This window comes from Trachemys scripta, chromosome 2 (genome assembly GCF_013100865.1).
Source record: "Trachemys scripta elegans isolate TJP31775 chromosome 2, CAS_Tse_1.0, whole genome shotgun sequence".
In the NCBI taxonomy this organism is placed as follows: domain Eukaryota; kingdom Metazoa; phylum Chordata; order Testudines; family Emydidae; genus Trachemys; species Trachemys scripta.
Genome location: NC_048299.1, coordinates 160,990,508 through 161,006,709, shown reverse-complemented (window position 1 = coordinate 161,006,709; position 16,202 = coordinate 160,990,508). Strand labels below are relative to the sequence as shown.

General features: G+C 50.4%; 1 protein-coding gene across 1 annotated transcript in view; it reads right to left on the bottom strand.

The window, feature by feature from the left end:
• The window catches only part of LOC117873065 (glutamate decarboxylase 1-like), a 101,934-nt gene that overhangs the window by 37,007 nt on the left and 48,725 nt on the right, over nt 1-16,202 (bottom strand). The gene's annotated exons all lie outside the window — the stretch shown is intronic.

Genomic DNA, 16,202 nt, shown 5'->3' with positions numbered 1-16,202 from the left:
CCACCCCATTCTACTTACCCGCAGGCTTGTGAAACTGTGGTGAAACTGTCTCTCCTTAGTCTTCTCTCTGGCTAGCCACTTTCTCTTCTTGCCTGGCTAGAACTTCTCTGAGGACAAGCTGCCTGCTTAATTGGGAATGGGGGATGGTTTTTTTGTAGGGTATAACTCTGCATGCTGGTAGAGATTTGTACCACAATGAGTCCTGCAGCAGAGGGACTCTATCATCAGGTGGTGGAGGTAAATGGGTCTCCAAGTTTGGAGGCTCCAAAAATGACAACAGATTTGATGCAGAGGGAGAAGAGTTGATGCATGCTAAGGCTGCAGAACCAAAGTCTCTTCCCCTGACTTTCTGCTTTATTGGAAACTGAGACTCAACTCCTGGTAGGTGGAGCCTATGTTGAGACCACTAACTGAACGATTGCAGGCAGGCCGTTTAAATAATAAAACAAAACACTTTTTTAGAAATGAAAAATCCTGGAGTTGTCCATCCCAGAGCAGATCCCATCTACTATCTCTCATGATTCTACATGTGACTCTCTTGTCATTGTCATGGTGGATTGCCCAGGCAATTGTGGATATTAGTAATGTGCAGGGCCAGCTCCAGGCACCAGCTGAGCAAGCTGGTGCTTGGGGCGGCAGATTGTTCGAGGTGGCATTCTGCCCAATCCTAGGGCGGCACGGCCACTTTTTTTGTTGTTGTTGTTCCGCTCCGGCTGCCTTGTAGGGGGTTGGGACACGGAGAACTAGAGCGCCCTGCAGGACACTCCTCTTCCTTCCCTCCCCGCCGACCGGAGTGGAGCCCTTGCGACAGGAGGCGGCGCAGTGGGAGGGGCCGCGTGGCAGCGCCCCTGCTGTAGCCCTGGCCGCCCCCTTCTGTCTCTCTCCCACCCGCTCCCTTCCCCCCACTCCAGCCGGTCCCCCTGCACCCGCGCTCCGGCCACCCCATTTTTTTTTGCTTGGGGCAGCCAAAAGGCCATAGCCAGCCTGGTAATGTACAGGGCCCTACCAAATTCATGGCCATGAAAAACGTCACGGACCGGGAAATTTGGTCTTCTCCCATGAAATCTCGTCTTTTGTGCGCTTTTATCCTATACTATTCAATTTCATGGGGGCGATCAGTGTTTTTGAAATTGGGGGTCCTGATCCAAAAGGAATTTGAAGGGGGGGTTGCAAGGTTATTTTAGGGGGGTCAAAGTATTGCCATCCTTACTTCTGTGCTGCCATTAGAGCTGGGCGGCCGGCCAACAGCCATCGCTCTCTGCCAGGTGCCTAGATCTGAAGGCAGTGCCCCGCCAGCATCAGTGCTGACATAAGGGTGGCAATACCATACCATGCCACCCTTACTTCTGAGCTGCTGCTGCCTTCAGAGATGGGCAGCTGGAGAGTGGCAGATGCTGACTGAGGGCCCAGTTCTGAAGGCAGCAGCGCAGAAGTAAAAGTGGCCATACCATGCCATGCCATCCTTACTTCTGCACTGCTGCTGGTGGTGGCTCTGCCTTCAGAGCTGGGCTCCCGGCCAGCAGCCACCACTCTCCAACCTCCCAGCTCTGAAGGCAGAGCCACTGCCAGCAACAGGGCAGAAATAAGCGTAACCATACCACAACCCTCCATACCATAACCTTGCGACCCCTCCCCCAACTCCTGTTTGGGGCAGGACCCCTACAATTACAACACCATGAAATTTCAGATTTTAATATCTGAAATCATGAAATTTATGATTTTTAAACTCCTATAACTGTGAAATTGACCAAAATGGACCATGAATTTGGTAGGGCCTACTAATGTATGATGATAGACTTCTTCAGTTATTACCTTATGAATGCTTGTTCCAATACTGGTGAGCGAGACTCAAGGACTGCCCATGAATGGCCAGGGCAGTCTCATTACTGGCTTTATTTAACTCGATTCTGTTGAGCCTGTACACCTGCTGTACTTGCTTATATCAGCTATATGTAAGAATATAACAAGTGGGATTAAGGGCGTTTCATATACTCCATTTTCTAAGTTTGGCTGGCAGGCAGCTATTTCTATTGCCTCAAACGGACATCCACTAATTCACAGGAAGCTGCTAGACATTCTAGTTCAGTATAATGGAATACCACATTTTTTCATTGTTGCTGAAATATCTTCCACAGACAATATAATGGTCAAAGTTCATATTTATTAGGTTTGATGTCTTTGAGAGGCGCTTTTGTTCTGTCACAGTCTCTGTTGTTTCCTGTATTGGGCAGTGTCTTTAACACAGTGGAACCTCAGAGTTATGAATACCAGATTTATGAACTGACCAGACAACCACACACCACATTTGGAACTGGAAGTACGCAATCAGGCAGCAGTAAAAACAAACAAACAAACCAATAAAAAGACAAATGCAGTACTGTGTTAAAAGTATTGTGTTAAACAAAAACTATTAGAAAAATAAAGGGAAAGTTTTTTTAAAAAATTGACAAGGTAAGGAAACTATTTCTGTGTTTTGTTTAATTAAAATTAAGATGGTTAAAAGCAGCATTTTTCTTCTGCATAGTAAAGTTTCAAAGCTGTATTAAGTCAATGTTCAGCTCTAAACTTTAGAAAGAACCACCATAATGTTTTGTTCTGAGTTATCAACATTTCAGATTTACGAACCACCTCCATTCCTGAGGCGTCCATGACTCTGAGGTTCTACTGTATGTAGTATCTTTTTCCAGAAAAGTATAAAAGGATAGCATGCCCTTGTGGAAGGGTTCATTTTATTTCATCATCACAGATAACACTGGTCTACAATTTTTGAGAAGTCGTCTGCTTCAAAGATAAAATGTGCTATTTATTATGTATTTTGATGTGCTGAATTCAAATATGACAATTAAAACAACTGATTGGCTACTGTTCCTAAGATATTTAAGTTTGTACATTTTATGTCTACGTATATTGTGCAGATAGGAGAATTTTAATCATAAATTGTAAACCTAGGTCTTTTCATGTGTTTATGGTTGCTTTACATGATAATATTTCACCTGTCCTGTTTATGTAACACTTTAAAAATTAGCAAAAGGGTTATATAAACAAAATTTATTATGAAACAAAAGGCAAAAAACTATCCTGTACATATTCCTATTCAGTGTCTACTCAGCGCTTCTTGGCTTGTCTCTTGTATTCATTAAATGGAGCATCTCTTGTCACTGTCCAGCAGTACTCTGCAAGCATTGATGGGCTCCATTTGCCCTGATAGCATTTCTCCATTGTTGCAATGTCCTCGTGAAATCGCTTGCCGTGCTCGTCGCTCACTGCTCCGCAGTTCGGTGGAAAAAAATCTAGATGAGAGTGCAAAAAATATATCTTTAGTGACATGTTGCAACCAAGGCTTTTGTATGCCTTGAGGAGGTTTTCCACCAACAACCTGTAGTTGTCTGCCTTCTTGTTTCCGAGAAAATTTATTGCCACTAACTGGAAGGCTTTCCATGCCGTCTTTTCCTTGCCACACAGTGCATGGTAAAATGCATCATCTCCAAGAAGTTCACGAATCTGAGGATCAACAAAGACACCTTCCTTTATCTTAGCGTCACTTAACCTTGGAAATTTTCCATGGAGGTACTTGAAAGCTGCTTGTGTTTTGTCAATGGCCTTGACAAAGTTCTTCATCAGACCCAGCTTGATGTGTAAGGGTGGTAACAAAATCTTCCTTGATTCAACAGGTGGTGGATGCTGAACACTTTTCCTCCCAGGCTCCAATGACTGTCGGAGTGGCCAATCTTTCTTGTTGTAGTGGGAATCTCTTACACGACTATCCCATTCGCAGAGAAAACAGCAATACTTTGTGTATCCAGTCTGCAGACCAAGCAAGAGAGCAACAACCTTCAAATTGCCACAAAGCCGCCACTGATGTTGGTCATAGTTTATGCACCTCAAAAGATGTTTCATGTTGTCATAGGTTTCCTTCATATGGACTGCATGACCAATTGGAATTGATGGCAAAACTTTGCCATTATGCAGTAAAACAGCTTTAAGACTCGTCTTCGATGAATCAATGAACAGTCTCCACTCATCTGGATCGTGAACGATGTTGAGGGCTGCCATCACACCATCGATGTTGTTGCAGGCTACAAGATCACCTTCCATGAAGAAGAATGGGACAAGATCCTTTTGATGGTCACGGAACATGGAAACCCTAACATCACCTGCCAGGAGATTCCACTGCTGTACTCTGGAGCCCAACAGCTCTGCCTTACTCTTGGGTAGTTCCAAATCCCTGACAAGGTCATTCAGTTCACCTTGTGTTATGAGGTGTGGTTCAGAGGAGGAGGATGGGAGAAAACATGGGTCCTGTGACACTGATGGTTCAGGACCAGAAGTTTCATCCTCTTCCTCGTCTCACTCAAGTGAGAATGATTATGGTGCATCAGGAACCGGCAATCCTTCTCCGTGGGGTACTGGGCGTATAGCTGATGGAATGTTTGGATAATGTACAGTCCACTTTTTCTTCTTTGACACACCTTTCCCAACTGGAGGCACCATGTAGAAGTAACAATTGCTGGTATGATCTGTTGGCTCTCTCCAAATCATTGGCACTGCAAAAGGCATAGATTTCCTTTTCCTGTTCAACCACTGGCGAAGATTTGTAGCACAAGTGTGGCAGCATATGTGTGGGGCCCACTTCTTGTCCTGATCTCCAATTTTGCAGCCAAAATAAAGGTGATAGGCTTTCTTAACCATACTGGTTATACTACGCTTTTGTGATGCAAAAGTCACTTCACCACAAACATAGCACAAGTTATCTGCACTGTTCACACAAGTACGAGGCATCTCTGCTCGCTCACTTTGGCTAAACAGAAATGTTTCCCTTTGCAAAATCAAACACTGACAAATAAGAGAGCACGACACTGTATGATTTAAAATTTAACAAATTGCCCTATATCTAGAGCTGATATAGGGCAATTTGTTCAGCAGAGTGATGTAAACTTTGTTATGATTGCACCATCCATGACTTCTAGGAATAACATGATGCAATTCATATCATGTATGATGCAATATCAGCTTCAGATTGCATCATTCATTGTTTTGCCTAAAAAGCAAGTACTGCCCAAACCCAGTCATAGATTTATTCATAGATCCAGTCAAAGATGTATTTTAGTCATTTCTGGTTTAAATTGAGATCCCTTCCCTTTATAACTCACTTATCCTCCGCCATTCCCAAGTCAAGGGTCGTATATACTGACCCAATAGCATATCTTGAAAACTAGAGCCAATCAACAATTTTAAGCATCATTTTCATTCTCAGTGACACAGAATTAGTAAAGTTTGACTACATTTATTTCAGAAGCATTTTGACTGTAGAGCAGTGTAAGTGTAACTAATCATACTAGCCAATGCTGGCCCAAGGATAGAGTTGGAATCGTGCAGAAGACATTTGCGAATTTGTGGTTTGGTGACTGCTCAAAGTAGAGTGTGTTGGGAGTTTGGGGTTTTTTGCTTGTTTGTTTTTTGTTATGCTGAAGTGATCTCTTTGTGGCAAATTGCTGGCACTATTATGATGGGTCCCGCACTTTCTCCTCTTCTGGGGGGGTTTCAGGGTGCCTTTCTCACCCCTGATCTGGGGGATCAGCTGTCCCACTAGTGTCCCAGAGAAGGGAAGTGGAGAGGGAGGGACCCAGGCCCGCCCTCTATCTGGGTCCCAGCCCAGGGGCCCTAAGGATAGCGGCAAACAACTTGAACTAGCGATTCTTTCCCCTGGACCACTTCCCTTTCCGGCCCTTCAGCTTGTGGGGGCTTCCTGCCCTCTCTCCGCCTGGGACAAGTTTCTCCCAACCCCTCGTCACTGTGGAGTCCCTCTGCTCTGCACAAGCCGGGTTTTCCTTTACCTAGGGTCTTGGTCTTCTGGCCTGCCACAGCACTTCTCCAAACTGCTCTCCTCCAAACTGCTCTCTGCTCCAACACCAAACCACTCTGCTTCAACTCCTTTTTTTTTTCTGTCTGATTGAAGCTGGGGGTTTTTATCAGGTGACTGGCTTCAGGTGCTCTAATTAATCTATAGCAACCTCTCTTCCCTCTACAGGGAATAAGGCTCTCATCATCCTGGGGCTTACATATCTCCCCTCTATCACTCTCCTGCTGCCCTCTGGCCATGCTGTATCACATATTCCACCACCCCACCCGCTTAACACCATGGGGTTGGGTTACTTGGGACGAGAAGCAGTGCTGTCGTGACAGGCTATCAGCATTGCCGTGTTGGCTTCCAGCCCTATGCTGTACCTGGAAATGGAAGGGTTGCAGGGATAGGAACCATCTAGTCACTCTTGCATTATTCTCCTTGTTTCTGTACATCCACTGGAGCGGGGTGTGGTCTGTCACGAGGGTAAACCGCCGCCCCAGTAGGTAGTAGCGGAGAGTCTCCATGGCCCATTTTACCGCCAGACATTCCTTTTCAACGATGGCATATTTTTGTTCCCTGGGGAGGAGTTTCTGGCTGAGGTACAGGATCAGGTGTTCCTCCTCCCCTATCATAGGACGGCTCCTAGCTCTACCTCCAAGGCATCTGTTTGTAGGATGAATTCCTTCTCGAAGACTGAGGCTATGAGTACTGGATGACAGCAAAGGGCTGTCCTTAAGTCTCTGAATGCTCCTTCTGCCGCAACAGTCAACTTTACTAACTCAGGGCCCCGAGCTTTTATCAGGTCCGTCAATAGCCCTGCTCTTGTGGCGAAATGAGGGATGAATCTCCGATAGTACCCTACTATCCCTAGAAATGCTCTAACCTGCTTTTTGTGGACCAGTCGAGGCCAACCCTGTATTGCCTCCACTTTGTTCCATTGGGGTTTCACCATGCCTCTCCCTACTACATATCCGAGGTATTTGGCCTCAGCTAGCCCTATCACACACTTGGGAGGGTTGGCAGTGAGGCCGGCCTTCCGAAGGGCATCTAGCACCTCTTCTACTTTTCCTAGGTGCGTTTCCCAGTCAGGGCTATGGATGACTATGTCGTCTAAATAGGCGACTGCATACTTGGCATGGGGTCGCAGCAATTTGTCCATAAGTTGTTGGAATGCTGCAGGGGCCCCCTGGAGTCCGAAAGGGAGGACAGTGTATTGGAACAGGCCATCGGGTGTAGAGAAGGCAGTCTTCTCCTTGGCATCCTTGCCAGGGGAATTTGCCCCTTTGGTCAGGTCCAGGGTGGTTAGGTATCGGGCCTTGCCTAACTGATCAACTAGCTCGTTGATGCATGGTATCAGATAGGCATTGAATTGGGATACTACATTCAACTTCCAGAACTCGTTGCAAAACCTCAGGGTGCCATCAGGCTTGGGGACTAGGACGATAGGGCTGGACCACTGGTTATGGGATTCTTCAATAACCCTGAGTTCCAGCATTTTCTTCACTTCCGTCCTAATTTCTTCCCTTTTAGCTTCCGGTATTGTCTTATTGTCACCCTCACTCTGGGACTGGTGACAATATGATGTTGGACCAGTGTTGTTTGGCCCGGGTGTGTACAGAGCACGTCTTGGTTCCGTTGGATCATATCAATGATTTCTGTTCGTTGTTCTGGGGTTAATTCGGGGGATATCAAGATGCAAGTGTTTATGATAAAGGGAAGCTGAAAATGACATGTTCTGCTTTTTAGATATTTCTCTACAGTGAGACTGCTTGATTATGAACATCTCTGAGCAAACAGGATATTGAGGTATTGCAGAATAAGTATTAATGACTATGCTATGCTTATGGCTACATGAAAAATAAACCTGGTAGGAAACAAAATAATACTGAAAATAACTACTTTGCAGTACGTATATGAATGTAATCAGTTTTCTGCTTCTGTTTCTGCACCTTAACAAAGTGTCTAAAAGGGCTAACAGTCCAGTGTAGCTCAAATTGTGAATGTGTCAAAATAATCACACTTTCTCAGTAGATCTGAATAAAATGAATAATGATTACTAATTCATATTTTCTGTCCTAATGCATATTCTTGGATTGCAGCCTTTAAAAGATATTGCTGAAAGCCCTGTAGCTAGGACGTCGACATGGTGACAGGGTGGGTGGGTTAGATTGCATGACAAGAGGGTCAGTTGTGCTTGCCTTCAAAAGTTCATGTAGTTAGTGAAAAACAGTCTTAGCCAGAAGCCTCTTTAAAAACTTTATGGTTGTGAAATCAGGAAAAATAAGTTACATATTTGTGATTGTTCAGTATAACATATTCAAGCATTCAAAAATTCAAATATTCAGAAATATAAAAGTATAGATTGCTGTTATGTAAAGATTGTTCATAGAAACTTAAACTCTTCTTGGATAATAGCATCTGAATTCTTCTTCAAGATATCTAGGTCCAGTTTTGAAGTCACTTTTGTATGACAGGAGAATTAGTTTTCTCTTACTTTCATTGAATTGATTACTCATGCTCATCCTTCAGTGAGGCAAAATTATTTTCAAACAAGAAAAGGAAATCTCGCAAGCTTCAGTTAATGCTCCAAACAACGAGACCGCAATTGACATTTCAGAAACAAATTGAAAAGACTCTTTGCCGTGGCAGCATCTAGAACAGTAGTGGGAAAGCTGCAGCCCATCAGGGTAATCCGCTGGTGGGCTACAAGACAGTTTGTTTATATTGACTGTCCGCAGGCATGGCCTCCCACAGCTCCCAGTGGCCGCAGTTCACCGTTCCCAGCCAATGGGAGCTGTGGGAAGCGGCAGCCAGTATATATCCCTGCGGCCTGCGTTGCTTCCTGCAGTTCCCATTGGCTGGGAACGGCGAACCACGGCCACTGAGAGCTGCGGGTGGTCGTGCCTGCGGACGGTCAACGTCTGCAAAATGTTTCGTGGCCCGCCAGCGGATTACCCTGACTGGCTGCATGCGCCCACCACTGATCTAGAACGTTTTCAAATTCTTTTCAATTTCTCTTACTTATCAGTGGTTTAAATACAGCCGTTTTAACTTTCATCTTCTCAATACCCAATCCAAGTAAGTCAATCAAAGCATGTAGTGATTCCAATTTCAAGAAGCCCGGAGAGGTGACGGAATAGATTGCTGACAAGCTTTTGTATAACTTGGAGTTTTTCTCCAAAAATCTCCTTTGTAATTCACCCTGGTTTGATTAATCAATTTATGATAAATCTTGGACCACTAACGCTCATTTACATTTTGGAATGCTGTAAGTGGTCAGTGACTACGGATTCTTGAAAATTTGGGGGCAATCCTTTGGCTCTTTCAGTGACACATCTTCATGTTGATGCTTCGGCGAATGGATCTTTCAAAACAATGTGCTTGGATAAAATCTCTGAGGAATTTTTTTTAAAGAGATATTTGAAGTTCTTTAGAGCCAACAGTAATCAATTCAACTCCTTTTAGCAAGGTGCATTCATTCCTTTTGAAGGTACTTGTTCATAGGAGCAAAAATTTTCAAAACTGTTTTTATAATCTCAGCTAAGAAAAAGAATTTGGATGATTCGCTAACTTTCAATAGCCCTCATGCTTCAATGGACAGATTTTCATATCCATTGATAAAGTTTGACAAATACTTTGAATATCTTCCAAATTATTGAGGATTATTTCTAAGATTTCAGGTAACCAATCCATCTAATTTCTATGAGTCTTTGCAGGTGCTGGTCTTCATACAGCACACTCACTTCATGCCCATGAAAAACTATGCCTAGAGACTTATAAGCAGCAGATGTATTTTCAAATTGTGTCGACTTAATTGTTAGTGTAGCTGTAGCCTGGCTCCCACCAATGTAAGTGCCCAACTACACTGATTTAATAACTCCAGCTCCACGAAAGGTGTTAGGGCTTATGTTGGTGTAGTTAGGGCGATGCAGTGTCTGTGTAGATGCTGCATTACTTACATCAGCTGTTGGCGGTCATTTTTGTCAATTTCGCAGCTTCATGCTGGAGCTTTGAAATTGACAAGAAAGCTGAGCTGTCACCAGGGTGGGTGGGGTGCTCTAGCTAGAACCCACCTGCCCCTGAGCGTCCCACTCCCAGCCAGGCTGTGCCCACTCCACTCAGAGCATGGTTACCACTGGCTCCCAGACCAGCTGACTAGGCTCCCCAGAAGCTCCTCCTGGGAAGCCTGGCTGCCCACCCCCACAACTCTCGGCTCCCCGCTGCAGCCGGCTTCCAGCAGGGAGCTCCGTGCCTGTAGTCTGGGGCACTCGTGGCAAGTAGCAGCGTGTGGAGCTGAAAGCCTAGGATCTCAACCCCCCACACTGTCCCTCTTAAGTTGGTGGAAGCTCTCCTGGTGAGAATCCACACAGAAGAAAGGTAGTGTGGACATGAACCACTGTGGTAATTGCTATGGTGGCTGTAAGTCGACCTGACATAGGTCAATTTACGTTTCTAGTGTAGTCATGCCAAGGAATTGGGGGAGAGGGGGAAATCTGGAACACTTATAATTTCTATGGTGGGGAGAGGGAGAAATAGTTTGGGGGTAGTGTCCCCTCTTAGGAACAGGCCTCACTTAATGATCCAGTGCATAGGAGACCAAGTTTTAAAGAGTATATTTTCAATATTAATTGAATCTGTGTGCCTAATCTGTGACATACAGGTACAATGTTTTTTTCTTTAATAAACTTTATATAAACATGATATGTAATCAGATATGTCATACTATTGCAGACTAACATTTAGAAACAAGTTTATGCAAATGGATCTACTGATAACATCTCTGGAAGACTTTTTTATAACTATACTGAGATGCAACTGATTTGAAACAACTTAAACTATATGTTTAAGTAGAATTCAGACATGACAATCTTAAATAATCTGACTGTTTTGTCTGTCTGCAGATAGGCTTGAAAGGGAACAATTCAGGAACCTGAGCTGTAGCTACATGAAGGGTGTGTGTAGCGGGGCGGCCTGGCTCCCAGGCGCCCCTGGAAGGGACGAGTCCCACCCCGGAACTACTACACGTGGCAAGCCAGGCAGGAGTCAGCCGCCCAGGATGTGGGCGCGAACTCTCGACTCCGGGGAGAGAGGGGCCGGGGGAGAAAGGTCCCCCTCCCGAGAGATGGATCTGTCCCAGCTCTTGGCCCTGGTGACAGAAACCCAGGAGCGGCAGCAGGCGGCCCAGTTGCAACAGCAAAGGGAGCAGCAGGCCGCACAGCTGCAACAGCAGCAGCAGCTCATGGAGCAGCTTGGAACTCAACGGAACCAGCTCGTGCAAGACCTGGTCACCCAGCAGCAGGATTTCCAGCGGGAGTGTCTCCAGCAACTCGCAGTAGCGCTGGCCCGACCCGGAGAGACACAGCCGGGAGGCGCAGCCGGGACTACGCGACCCAGCCCCCCGATCTGGCTGACGAAAATGGTACCCGGCGATGACCCTGAAGCCTTTCTCGTCACCTTCGAGCGGATGGCCGTTGTCGCCGGTTTGGCCCTGGAGCTATGGGCTTCCATATTGGCCCCGTACCTAACTGGGACGGCGCAGATGGTCTACCGAGGCCTGTCGGTGGAAGCCGCCCAAGACTACAGCCAAGTAAAGGCTGCCGTTCTGGACGCCCTGGATGTGAGTCCCGAGACTTTCCGCCAACGGTTTAGAAGTCTGACCTACCCCACGGGGGCCCGACCTCGGCAGGTGGCCCAGGAACTCCGGGAAACCTGCAAGCGGTGGTTACAGCCCGAGCACCGAACGTCAGAAGAGGTAATGGAACAGGTGCTGCTAGAGCAGTTCACCCATGTTCTTCCACCACGGGGACGGGCCTGGGTCCTCCGCCACCGACCAGCGACCCTGGCCGCCGCCGTGTCACTAATGGAGGACTTCCTCGCGGCTGACACGCCGATAGGCCCGGGACTCCGAGTGGCCCCACCAGGGGCGGAGCGCCCTACCCCCGAGAAGAAAGGGGCACCCGCTCAACCCCGGGAAACCGAGGGTTGGATTCGTGCCCCGGTGGCACCCGGGCGACCCGCTCAGATCCCGACCCCCATAGGGCGAAAAGACCACCGAAGTCCGCCCGGACCTCACCCTGGGGTTCGGCCCCGGACGGGACGGGCAACTCTGGGGCCCTGTTTCTCCTGCGGGGAGTACGGCCATCTCCAGCGGGATTGCCCAGGGCTGGAGTGTACCTTTGGTCGGGTCTGTGCAGGGGAGGCTCAGGCCCATCTTTCCCAAGTGGCTAAGATCACCGTGCTGGTGGTCATTGAAGGATACCCGACGGTGGCCCTCCTCGACTCGGGCTGCGGACAGACGCTAGTCCGCCGACACTTCGGCCCCCCGGCGGACGCCCGATTGGGTGAAATCCGCCTGCAGTGCATCCATGGGGACATACGGCCCTACCGGAGTACCCGGGCCCAACTGACGATCGAGGGGGTCTCCCGATCAATGGCGGTGGGACTCGCCCCACGACTGGCATACCCCGTGATCCTGGGCTGGGACTGGCCGGAGTTTCCAGCAATCCTCCGCTGGCACGCAGGAGATGACCCGCGGGCCATGCCAGCCTTAGAAGGGGAGGTCCCCGAGAGCAAAGGAGAGGAGAGAGAAACCCCCGAGCCAACCAGCTTGGCTGGAGAACCGGAGAATGCTCCCCCAGGGGCGGCGACGGATTCCTCGCCCACTACGGACTTCTGCCGGGACCAACAGGCCGACCCCACACTTCAGTGAGTATACGAACAATTGGCCGTGATGGACGGGACTATCCTCGACCCCGGTCGAGCGGCCCAGTGGCCACACTTTGAGTTACGGCAGGACCGCCTGTATCGGGTTGAGCGGGACCCCCACATGGGGGAGACCCGGACCCAACTCCTTGTTCCCTGGCGTCGTCGACAGTCCGTCATGAAGTTGGCCCACGGCGTCCCCGCGGCTGGACACCTCGGTCACGAGAAAACCCTGGCCCGGATTTTGGGACACTTCTTCTGGCTGGGGGTGTACCAGGAGGTGAAGAATTACTGTAATTCCTGCCCGCGCTACCAGTTGGCCGCCCCGGTACGGACTCCCAAGGCCCCGTTGGTCCCGATGCCCCTGATTGAGACACCCTTCGAGCGCGTGGCCATGGACCTGGTGGGGCCCCTCCCCAAGAGCAGTGCAGGGTTTCTATGCATCTTGGTGATGTTAGACTATGCTACCCGGTTCCCCGAGGCAATTCCCCTCCGGAACATTACAGCCCGCACCATCGCCGATGAGCTGGTGAAGATTTTTGCCCGCGTCGGCCTACCCCGCGAGATCCTCACGGATCAAGGGACAAACTTTACTTCGTGGTTGCTCCGCCAGGTGTGTGAGCTTCTGGGGGTCAAGCAACTGTGAACATCAGTCTATCATCCCCAGACAGACGGGCTGGTCGAGAGGTTTAACCGGACCCTAAAAGACATGCTCCGTAAGTTCCCCCGGAGGACCTTCGCTGATGGGACCAGCTACTCCCACCCTTGCTCCTGGCGGGCCGAGAGGTCCCCCAGTCGTCGAAGAACTTCTCGCCATTCGAACTGCTCTACGGCCGTCGACCGCGAGGCCTATTGGACCTAGTGAGGGAAACTTGGGAGCAAACCCCCTCACCGGCCCAGGGCCTCTTAAAGTACGTGATCCAGCTCCAGGAGCGTCTTAAGCAGGCTCGGGACCGGGCCCAAGAGAATTTGAAAGCCGCCCAGGAGACGCAAGCCCAGGCCTACAACCGGGACGCCCAAACACGGGACTTTTTACCCGGAGACCGGATATTACTCCTTCTCCCCTCCAGTGAGTCGAAGATTCTGGCTCGCTGGCAAGGACCATATGAGGTAGTCCGGAAGGTGGGCCCGGTTACATATGAGATCAACCAGCCCGATCGGAAGAAGCGGATACAGTGGTACCACATCAACCTGCTCAAACCCTGGTGGGAACGGGAAGGGCTTTTGATTAACCCCTACCCACCAGAGCCCAAGCTAGGGCCCCAGGTAGCCCATACCCGGGACCCTGAGGAACCCCAACTTGGGGAGACCCTGACAGAGGAACAACTCAAGCAAACCCGGTGCCTCCTACGAGTTCACGGCCCAACCGGGAGCCACCTCCCTGGTGTACCATAGGATCCAAACGGAGCCGGGGGTGGTGATTCGCGGCACGACCAGGCCCCTGCCATATCACCGGAGATGCGCCGTGGATGAGGAGGTATGGGCGATGCTGGACCTGGGGGTGATTGAACCATCGCACAGCGAGTGGCGAAGCCCAGTCGTGTTGGTACCAAAGCCCGACGGCTCCCAACGTTCTGCATCGACTTTAGGCGGGTGAATGCCATCTCCAAGTTCGATGCCTACCCCATGCCCCAGATAGACGAGCTGTTGGCCCGGTTAGGAGGAGCTCGTTACATCACGACCCTGGACCTCAGCAAGGGGTATTGGCAAATCCCCCTGGATCCTACTTCCAGGGAGAAAACTCCGTTCGCCACCCCTACGGGCCTATACCAGTTTACCTGAATGCCCTTCGGCCTCCACGGGGCCCCGGCCACATTTCAGCGCCTGATGGACCGCCTCCTCCAACCCCACCAAGACTACGCGGCGGCCTATTTGGAGTGGGAAAACCATCTAGAGCAGGTCGCAGCCGTCCTGAGGTCCTTGCGGGCCGTCGGGTTAACAGCCAACCCGAAGAAGTGTTGCATCGGCCGACAAGAAACTAAGTATCTGGGGTACGCTATTGGACACGGACAGGTGAAACCACTGGTGGACAAGGTGCAGGCCATTGCAACCTGCCCCCCACCCACCACGAAATGGCAGGTACGCCAGTTTCTGGGGCTGGCGGGGTATTATCGACGCTTCATTCCCCACTTTGCGGAGATCGCAGCCCCCTTAACGGGGCTCTTGACGAAGGAAAGCCCCCGGCAAGTGGTCTGGACCCGCGAGTGTGACGAAGCCTTTCAAACCCTCAAAACAAGCCTCTGTCAAGAGCCAGTCTTATATAGCCCCGATTTTAAGCAGGCCTTCGTCCTGCAAACCGACGCTTCGGAGGTGGGTCTCGGGGCGGTCCTCTCCCAAGAGGTCGGCGGCGAAGAGCATCCGGTCCTCTACATCAATCGGAAGCTCTTCCCCCGAGAGAAGAACTATGCGGTGGTGGAAAAGGAAGCCCTAGCCGCGAAGTGGGCTTGTGACACCCTGTGTTACTATCTCCTAGGAACCCCTTTCATCTTGGTTACCGACCACTCTACTCTCCAGTGGTTGGCCCGCATGAAGGACCATAATATGCGGCTACAGCGGTGGTACTTAGCGCTGCAACCTTATGCCTTCACCATTCGCCATTGGGCTGGGAGAGACCACATGAACGCTGACTTCCTTTCCGGCCTAGGAGGTATGGAAGGGTCTGGCCCCGGTACCCGAGAGCCAGCCTAGAGGGGGGACCATGTAGCGGGGCGGCCTGGCTCCCAGGCGCCCCTGGAAGGGACGAGCCAGAACAGCTGCCAGAGTGGGCGGAGCCACCGCCGCCTGTCTCCGCCCCCCCGGAAGTCAAGGGGAGGGACAGGAAGTATAAAGGCCAAGCCACAGCGCTCAATAGCTGGCCGGCAGCGGGAGAGGACAGACGCTGGTGCCCGAGCTCCCGCGGGCCTGAGCCTGCCGAGAGCCCGGTATCCTGAGGAGGACTGGCCGAGCCTGCTGAGAGCCCGGTATCCAGAGGAGGACTGGCCGACCCTGCCGAGAGCCCAGTATCCTGAGGAGCGGTCTGAGCTTCCCCCCGCCGAGGGCCCAGAGGGAGCGACAAACCTACCTGGTGCTCGGGGCCCGGAGGAGCCCATGATCTGGGACACGGCAGACGAAACTCAGGATGGACAGGTACCCATGGAGGAGGAGATGGGAAGTGGCCCGGGGATAGCAGACCCCGAACCCATGTCAGTGTGTTGCGGTCAGGATCCCCACTGACTGCGCGGCAGACGGACTGCTGCGGATAGGGCCCCGGGCTGGAACACAGTGGAGTGGGTGGGCCTGTGTTCCCCCCCTGCCACCCCACGCCGGGTGGCAGTTTCTTCTCCTCCTTGCCTAAGAGGCTTGGGCCTCTGACAGACCATTTGTTTGCTTCCCCGCTCTGACCTAGGGCCTGGGCTAACACAAACTGACCCAGCCCCTGCTACAAGGCCTGGGCCTCTGATTGACTATTGGTTTGCTGCCCCGCCCTGATCCAGGGCCGGGGCTGTTACTTGTGTGCTCACTCCCTGCATAAGGGCCTGAGCCCTGAACTGTTAATTGTGTACTCAGTCCCTGCCCAAAGGTCTGAGCCCTGAACTGTTATTAGCTTTGAAGCGGGGCGGCCTGGCTCCCAGGCGCCCCAGGAAGGGACGAGCCCCACCCCGGAACTACTACAGTG